The sequence below is a fragment of the Mus musculus genome, chromosome 7, assembly GCF_000001635.26.
Source record: "Mus musculus strain C57BL/6J chromosome 7, GRCm38.p6 C57BL/6J".
Classification (NCBI taxonomy): Eukaryota; Metazoa; Chordata; class Mammalia; order Rodentia; family Muridae; genus Mus; species Mus musculus.
Genome location: NC_000073.6, coordinates 132,537,799 through 132,546,797, shown reverse-complemented (window position 1 = coordinate 132,546,797; position 8,999 = coordinate 132,537,799). Strand labels below are relative to the sequence as shown.

Sequence of the window (8,999 nt, the reverse complement as noted above, 5' to 3'; positions counted from 1 at the left end):
TCTTCACTATGATTCTCCGCACTTGCACAAGCTCTGTGAGGTTAACTGACTTGGCCAAGTTCACAGCATGATGGGGTCGGGCCTTTGGCCACAGGTCTGCCTCTCGCAGGTGGGTGGGTCTCTACACAAGGTGAAGTGAGAAGCAATTGTGCCAGTGTTGCTCCTCAGCATAGACAACCTTCGGCTACCATCCATGTGGCCTCCCTTCTCTGGGGTGTATCTGGCCATGGGTGGGAAGTGCGGAAGAGTCTCATCTACTGCAGATGAGATGCATGGCAGTGTGAAGATGGACGGGCTCTGTGAGACGCTGGGAAAGTGACATACTCTGAACTGCTGTTTACAGGCTAGCTTATAACAAGATGATCCCACGTGGCAGGGATGGTGGCAGTTAAGAGTCATTTCTATAGTCAGCATCAACTTGTTATTTTTGTTAAAAAATGGGCTGGATGAATCCTCATGGCTCCTGCTGGGCCCTTGAGAGATCACTGGACTTTGTGCCCTCTGCTCTCTGCCTGGCACAGATTCTCAGCAGCATTTGTGTAGGCTTATTTGATAAATGGATTCTAAGGGGCAGGGAAATGAAGTCCCCTTAGGAATGGGGATGACCAGTGACTTGTTGCTGGAGGTAGGGTCCCAGGGTTGAGCAATGCTTCTCAGGCCTAGATAGGACAGAGAAAGGGTGACTGGGGAAGGTAGGAGAAGAGAGGTTACTGAGCAAGTGGTCCTGGGCCACTTCCTCCCAAAGATTTAGGATCTGCAGTGCTGGCATCATGGACATCAGCCGTGCAGAGACTCATGTCTGGAGTTCATTGCAGGGCTCATCACCTTGTTCTCATTGCTCTCTGCAGGGGGTCAGCTGGTCCTCAACCTCCTCTGCCACACACCAGCTTGGGGAGGAACAAGTCTCTCACTGCCAGGTGGCTGACTAGAATCAGGCAGGTGATTTGAGGAGACAGGCCCTGCACAGAGGTCCCACCCATGTAGTGGATTCCCAGAGACATTGTCTGAAGACCAGATGAAAGTGAGTGGGTTCCCATTGTCCTTCGTCATGGTCTCAGAAGAATGCACGTGGGCAGGTATGGAGTGGAAGAGGTTGACTCCACAAGCATTTTACCCCTAAGTAATTCACCATTGGAATGGAGAAAGTACATTGTTGTTCACAGAATGGCCCTTGCAATCCAGCTGGTGGGCGTCTGGTGATGCTCTCTGTCCGGCTCAAGCTGGAGAAAAGTCTTAGCTGGGGCCCTGTGAGGCTTTGACTGAGCCTACAAAGGCTACCTGGTGTTCTTACGTCTGGGGACTTAGTCCATCCTCAGCTGTCCCAGTCTGGTGTTGAAGGCTAGGGGAATTCCTGGAGAGAGGCTAGTCTTCCGTCTATGTAAGAAGGCTGAAGAAGCTGACGTGAAGGCTGGCAGCAGCAGACAGGATACCATTGCTTTCCCTTGGTCTTCATCCTGTTGGTGCCACCTTAGGTAAAGTACACCCCGCTTTGGGGGAGGGACTTCTTTCTTGGTTAATCCCTCCTGGAAACACCCTCGTAGACCTAACCAGAGGCGTGCCACTGATTTGTTTCCAGATCTGATCAAGTTGACAGTTGAGATTAATCATCACACTAGGCTCTGGGGGTGAGGTTTGGGAAAGCAGATAAGGTGTCCCTTTCCTATCTCAGGATCTCAAGGAGTCTGGCTGGACCGGGCTGGCTGCCTGCATCAAAGACCTGTCTTGGAATCATGGCGTCTCCCCACCAGCTCTCCATGGATTATTTCCAAATCAGAATGGTGATGTTTCAGACAGATCTGCCCTGGAGTTAGGGTACCAGGTAAGGGTTATCAGGGACCTCAGCTGGGTTTAATTTTATTTAGAAAAATGATTGAATGGTAAGGTTCCTTAAATCTGAGTGTCTCAAACAAATCAATGCTTGTTTCACAAATAAAAGTGGGGAATGGGGAGCTGGAGAGATGGCTTAGCGGTTAAGAGCACTGACAGCTCTTCCAGAGGTCCTGAGTTCAATTCCTAGCAACCACATGGTGGCTTATTACCATCTGTTTTGAGATCTGGTATCCTTTTCTGGTGTGCAGACATATTGTAGGTAGAACATTGTATACACAATAAATAAATCTTTAAAAAAAATAGGGTCTCGGCTGGTGAGATGGTTCAGCTGTTAAGAGTACTGATTGCTCTTCCAGAGGTCCTGAGTTCAATTCCCAGCAACCACATGGTGGCTCACAACCATCTAGAATGAAATCTGATGCCCAGATCGAGTGGAGCCCAGATCTAGAAAGAAAAAAATAAAAGGTCTCATGTATCCTAAGATGACCTTGAGGTTGACGTATAGCTGAAGATGACCTTGAACTTCTAACCCTCCTACCTCCACCTCTGGAGGTCTGGGATCTGAGTGTGAGCTGACACATCTTGCTACGTGGTGCTGGGGATTCCGCCCAGGGTTTTGTGCATGTAAAGAAAGCTCTCTGTGACGTGAGCTGCAACAGCTACTCTGCTAGACTTAGTATCTGCTCTGTATGGTCTGTGGAGTGGATTCTTGGGCCTGAGTGGGCCATTGTGGTCAGTGGGTGTACAGGACTGCATTGCAAATTGTTTATAAAGCTGAGGTTCTGTCAGGGGGTTGTGGTGCACACCTTTAATCCCAGCACTCAGGAGGCAGAGGCAGGTGGATCTCTGAGTTTGAGGCCAGCCTGGTCTACAGAGTGAGTCACAGGCAGCTTGAGCTACACAGAGAAACCCTATCTCAACACCCCCCCCCCCCCCGCCAAAAAAAGCTGAGGCTCTTATCAGGACCAATTTTCTTGATGTTCAGGAAGAGCTGGCAGAGTGACCCACTCTTCTGCCCTCCTACGGGTTTAGTGATCCTCAGTCTCTGTGTGGAATATGCCAGTGACCTGTGGGTGCTCACCCTGCCTTCACATGTCCTCTGGGGTTAAGCTACCATATATGAACTGATTTCCTGGGTACTTGTGATTCACAGCAGGGCTACAGGCCCATGGAGCAAAGCTTTGATGAGCAAGCAGATTTGGTCTGTGAGAGGATAAACATGAGCCCCAGCCACTGCATTGAGCGACTCACGGTTTTACTCAAGAGCTGTTGCTGATCAGTTAGTTCATTTTCCTGGGATAGAATCAGAGCATGTAGTCGTGGATATGTGTTTGATGCTGGTCAACTCCAACAGAGTCCTCCATCTAGCCAACTTTATGGATTTCACGTTGTAGCTAGGTGTGGGCATTGTTGACTAGATCCTGCAGAGAGCACCCCTGAGGCTGGTTTGATCTGGCACCAAGCTGGGTATTGCTATACTTTGCCTCAGATTTGTGGAATGGAAACTTGGCCCCAAGTGTGGTAGTAGCACTGAGGGGGGCCCAGTGGGTGGTGGTTAGATCACTGGGAGGGGCTGATATGATTCTTGTGATGCCATGATTGTTCCCTAGTGAACTAAATATAAAATGGGTGAGTCTGGCCCATGACCCTATCGGCCCAGCTGGGTTCTCCTGCATAGCTCCTGCAATTGCTAGGCTGCCTTCTGTGAGGCTCTCACGAGAGGCTAAACAGATGACATCCTCTGATATTTGACCTCAGCCTCTAAAACTATGAGCTGCATAAACCATTTTTCTTTGTAAGATGTCTAGCCTGAGCTATTTTGATATAGCAATGGAAAACAAGAACCATGGAGCAGGACGGATGGTTCAGCAGTTAAGAGTACCTGCTGCTCTTCCTGAGGACCTGAGATTGGTCCCTAGAACCCACTGGTGGCTCATAACCATTCATAGTTCCAGATCCAGGGAATCACACACCCTCTTCTAGCCTCTACAGGGACTGTATACATATGGTGCACTTTCATGCATGCAGGCAAAACGCTCACACACATAAAAATAAATCTTAAAAATCTTAAAGAAAAGAAAAAAATAGTTATACATTCTAAGAGGTGGAAAAGCCGGGGCAGAGTGGAGGTTTTGCTGTCTGCTTGCGGCTGGGTGGTTTGGGCACTACCTAGTCTCCACACCCCACCTTGGCCTTTCCTTGGTCCTTGCCAGGCTGCATCGATCAGAGTCTATGCCCCTGTGAATACATCAATTAAATAGGATCCTTCCCAGGAAGGGCTTTGATTTCCTTCCTCTGCTCTGACAGGCAGCATTATTGATGTCACTGCCTCCTTCTGATAGTGCTGGCAAAAGCCATTCCATCTCCACTGTGCGGGGTGCCTCTTGTTTGCAGTGATTTATTGCACTTCCAACAGGAAGAACTGCATATTTATTCAAGCACAGAAGTTCATTCACCCAAAATACATATGTGAAGGAAAAAGAAGAGAGTGAGTGTGGGGAAGGTCTCCCTGGAAGGTGAGGGGGGAAGGCTGCCTCGATTTCCTTCCCGTGTCTGTCCCTGCTCACATAGGCATCGTGAATTAATTTATAGACAACTGCCACGAGAGGTGGAGGTGGGTTAATTTCACAAATTGATGAGCAATTTAGGATTCAACTGGCATTTATAGGGTGCTGACAGTGCTAGAACCATGCCAGGGGCCAGAGGGTGAAAGCCAAGGAAAGACAGATGGTACCTCAGTGCCTCGGAGAGACAAACACAGGGAAACTCTGAGAAGTGGGGCCTGAAGGGAGATGGGGCAGAGCTGGTGACAAGCCCATGGGAGCCAGAGGTCAGAGGTGACTTTTAAGTAGTGTCTTGTAGCCGGCTTTAAGAGTATGAGTGGCTAAGGGGGTGTCCAGAGGCAGGGTGTGAGTTGAGACATGCTTCTGTTTTTGTTTTTGTGTTTTTTTTAAAATAAAAGATCTATTTATTTTTATTTGTATGAGTACACGGTAGCTGTCTTCAGACACACCAGAAGAGTGCATTGGACTCCATTATAGACGGTTGTGAGCCACCATGTGGCTGCTGGGAATTGAACTCAGGACCTCTGGAAGAACAGTCAGTGCTCTAAACCACTGAGCCATCTCTCCAGCCCCACACTTCTGCTGATCCTCAGAGTGGGTGGAGCCAGTTGAAGGATGGCTGGGGAATTGAGGAAGCTGCCCCAGCCGTGCCTATGCTCTCGGGCAGGGGTGGGGCAAGATACCCAGTCTTCTTGTGTGGTGGTTCACTTTGGCTGCTGCCTGGCTAAAAAAAAAAGTCACAGGCAACAAATGGTTAACTTTGCACACATATGGATTACAGATTTCTGTTTTGTTCCCTGCAATCACCAAATCAATTTGAATCAACACATTAACTGTTAATCAGAGGGGACCGGATCACCAGCCTTGGTGGGAACTCCATGCTTCTCAGCTGTTGGAGTCTGTCCTGAGCTAAGGGACCCGATTTGGTCACTCAAACAGAAACTCCTTACTTGCTGTTCACCCCACATTTCAAAGCAAGGTGGTTGAGCAGGGCCTTTAAAGCTTTGGCTTAGGTCTGGATAGCTTGGAAGAGAACCTAGCCTTGGATTCTCCTGGTGCCCACGGGCAGGCCATGCCTCTGTAAGGCCTTCTTAGTAACCCCTCTTCCTCTGAAAGTCTGTCTGCTAAGTAAGGCTTCTCAATATCCTGGAAAAGGCTGGGGAAGTGTGCATACAGTACCTCCGAGTCTTGATGCTGAGTGGGCTTAGCCCTGCCCCCTCACTGTTCTGGTCAAATTGTCCTGAATAAAGGATGCTTACTGCCAACTCCCCGCCCTGGAATACGCTGACAGTCAGCGTTCTGTAGGGCAGAGATTGATGACTGCACCTTTTGAAGCTTCATACCCCAGAAAGGCCCAGAGAAGGGGCTTCATTGCTTGGGTATAGGATGATGGGCCTCAGCTTGGCCAGGGCTTTCTCTGCCACTACCCCACCCTTCCAAGTAGATCCTCTGTAAGTACACAAGCACAGCCTGTAGGAAAGCCAGGCTGGATTGTAAATAGTTTCCCCCTAATCACAAAAGTAATATAAGTTCATTGAAAAACATCGAACATAGGAAAATAGGAAGACGAGAAAATTAGCCTTTTCTGCCCGAGAGGATATCTGATGACATCAGCACAATTCCTCTGGGCTGTCTTTTCCCTCTTAGCTGCTTCTGAAACTGGGCCTGTTGGCTCTCTGGGGTGTGGCCAAAGGCAGCATGCCTTCAGGATGAACCTGGGTTCAGGTGGTCACTGGAAGTGGCTTAGAAGGCCAGTGCCTTTGGGAGAAGGGTGCACACCTAGATCCTGGCTGTCACGGGTTACAAGTTCAAGAGAACTGCTGAAGTGATCCAAGGTGACCCCAATCTGGTTCTAGAACTAGAGTAGAGCAGTGCTATCTTCAAAACTGGAGGAAAAGGACCGACCAGTGGGTAAAGGCTCCTGCTGCCTGCCAATGTGGGTTTGTACCTTGGGATTCACATGATAGGAGAGAACTGATGTTTACAAGTTGTTTTCTGATTTCCACACAAGTGTGTGTAACACACACACACACACACACACACACACACACACACATGATTGAAACTGGAGGAAAAGAAGCCTCTTGTGGAGCGCGAAGGCCTGTCACAGGTTGACTATCCATGGGCTCAAGTCACCTCCTCTACCAGCCAGTGCTGCAGTATTCCTGGTGGTCTAAGGCCTCCCAGGGTAATGGTGTCTATGAGGGTGGGTATAGTATGCAGAATCCCCTCCCTCTCTTAATTCCAGAATGCCATGGGCCATGAAAGAGAGACAGTGGTCTGGCTAGGAGAGATGTTTTACAGGCGATTTTGAAAGCAGAGGGCATTTGGTAGGAGAGTTTTTTTTCTGTGTGGGAGGATGTGAAGGACCTGTGGCTCTGTGGCAGCTTATGTACATGGCATGAAGTTCTACCCAACGGGGGACATCTCAATACTGTCTATAAAAAGATGACAAGGCAGGGTCTAGCCCTTCCAGGAACCTACCATCTCATGAGGCCATTCTCTTCTACTTTTGTGCGCTGTCCCATCACTTGGAGAAAAAATACAATAGGGAAGGGGTGTGGCCACAATCTTCTCCACATCTCAACCTCAAGCCCTCAGGAAGCTGTGGATCTCCAGGGAGCAAAGGAACATTTTCTTGATTCAGGAGAATAGTTGAGGAAGAAAAGGGGTTGGTGGCTAAAGACTGATGCATCAACCCATGCATGTGCCATGATGGAGAAGGCCTGGGCCTCCACTTTCCAAAGCCTTTCTAGGAAGTTTGCATGCATGAGAGAAATTTTAGTCTGGCTTCTAGGGGTTGGGAACGCCACCCCTCTGCCTGAGGAGCTATGCCTAGGGGTTGGGTAAACACTCACCAGCTCTTTGAAGCAGAATTTTAGAAAAGTTGTTTTATATTTAAGTTCAAGACTGTAATATCACATGAGTTAAGGGGTAGAGGGTGGAGGGCAGAGAGGGAAACCCCAGTCCTTAAGATTCCACATGATTTTGTCTTAAACTGACATGAGAATATATGGTAAGATGGAGACTTACCATACACCTTGACTTCTGTGCCCCTGATTGCAGAAAGTAGTCTGGTTGGTAGCAAGTAGTTCTTATGTCCCAAATCCCAAAGCAATAACTGCTGGGAAATGACAAGCGTTCTGAAAATCCTAAACTCCATCCTTACCTCACTGTCAGGCTTGCATGCTGTAGTTTGGGAGGAAATGATATGATAATTTTGTTAACATTATCTTCAAGAGAAGACAAGAGTCAAGGAGGGTGAGATGAATTCTGGAAACCCAGTGTCTCCATGGATCAGAAGGGAAAAGACCCTAGATCACACTGTTGCCATGATCTCACTTTAGTCATGGTTACACTGTAGTCATGACCACACTGCCAAAGGTCACACTCTCATCATGATCACACTGCCATCAGGATCACACTCTCATCATGATCACACTGTCGTCATGGTCACAGTCTGTCACAATCACACTGACATCATAACCAGATAAGGCAGGGGGATTCCATTTGTTAAAGATCACTGGGCCATGCTATTTGGCCTCTTTCCCCCACCTCAGAGGCTCGCTAGAATCCACACCACTGGCTTTGGGCATACCTGGACTACTGTCCTGTTGTTTATAGGCTAAGTGTTAGGTATCAGTAGGGTGGGGAAAGGGAGGCTCTGGCAGATTGATGCCTGGAGACGGCTGGAGGGTAGACCTGGGACATCAGTGCATAAGATGTGGTCAAAATATACAGATGGAAGATCTGCTTAGGGATGAAGCAAGTGGAGTTCCTATATGCTAAGACATAGTAATCCATGTCCCTAAATTTCCAGACCCACCCCGTGGCTGTAGATCCAATGTCTTGATCTGAGGTTTGTGTATTGGTCCCATTCCTATAGTTACCAATTGCCCAGTGGCCCCTTTCCCTCTCCTGCAGTCCTGAGGTGGGTTTAGTGACTGGCCTGCTTAGTGGCTCCTCTTTCCTTGACCTCACCAAGGAGGGCCTCTGGAGGCAACAGTCAGTCATCGCCCAGTGACAACGTAGTGCCCCATGCAGTGCTCATGGGGCTTCTTGCTCTACATGAGACTTGACCTCAACAGGAAACTGCACTTTGCTTAGAAAGGATCCTAGGTGCAACAAGCCCTGATTTTCATAAGGTATACCTTTATGATCTGTACCCCAAATAACAGACTGTGCTTCCAGTATGATATCTGAAGGCATCACAAAGGGATGTATCCAGGCATTGACTGGGGGAATTATTTTGAGGTAGGATTCCCAGTAAGAAACAATTGCTCCTTTTCATTTTTAAAATTAAAAATATTTAAAATTACCTTTATTTATTTTATTGGGGGGACATTCAGGTGGAAGTCATGGGACAACTTGTTGGACCCATTATGTGATTCCCTAAAATCAAATTTAGGTCATCGGACAGAAACCATGTGGGTAGCTCCTTTTCTCTTCTTAAATGACACTTATTTAGACACTTATTTAGTTTTGTGTGTGTGTGCAGACATGTGTGTGCATGACACATAAGCAGAAGCCAGAGGACATCTCTCAAGATACTCCTTATGGAAATGGGGGTAAGGGTCTCCAAATTTGATCATCAGGCCCGTGTAC

At 48.1% G+C, this 8,999-nt stretch overlaps 1 long non-coding RNA gene across 1 annotated transcript; it reads right to left on the bottom strand.

Annotated features, from left to right (window-relative positions):
* Positions 1 to 4,923: 4,923 nt before the first annotated feature.
* Positions 4,924 to 8,522, bottom strand: Gm35249. The gene is made up of 3 exons (XR_378549.3): positions 7,428 to 8,522; positions 6,879 to 7,007; positions 4,924 to 5,118 (listed from the first exon to the last, which is right to left on the bottom strand). It is a non-coding gene; the product is annotated as a predicted gene, 35249 (long non-coding RNA).
* Between the last annotated feature and the right edge of the window lie 477 nt (positions 8,523 to 8,999).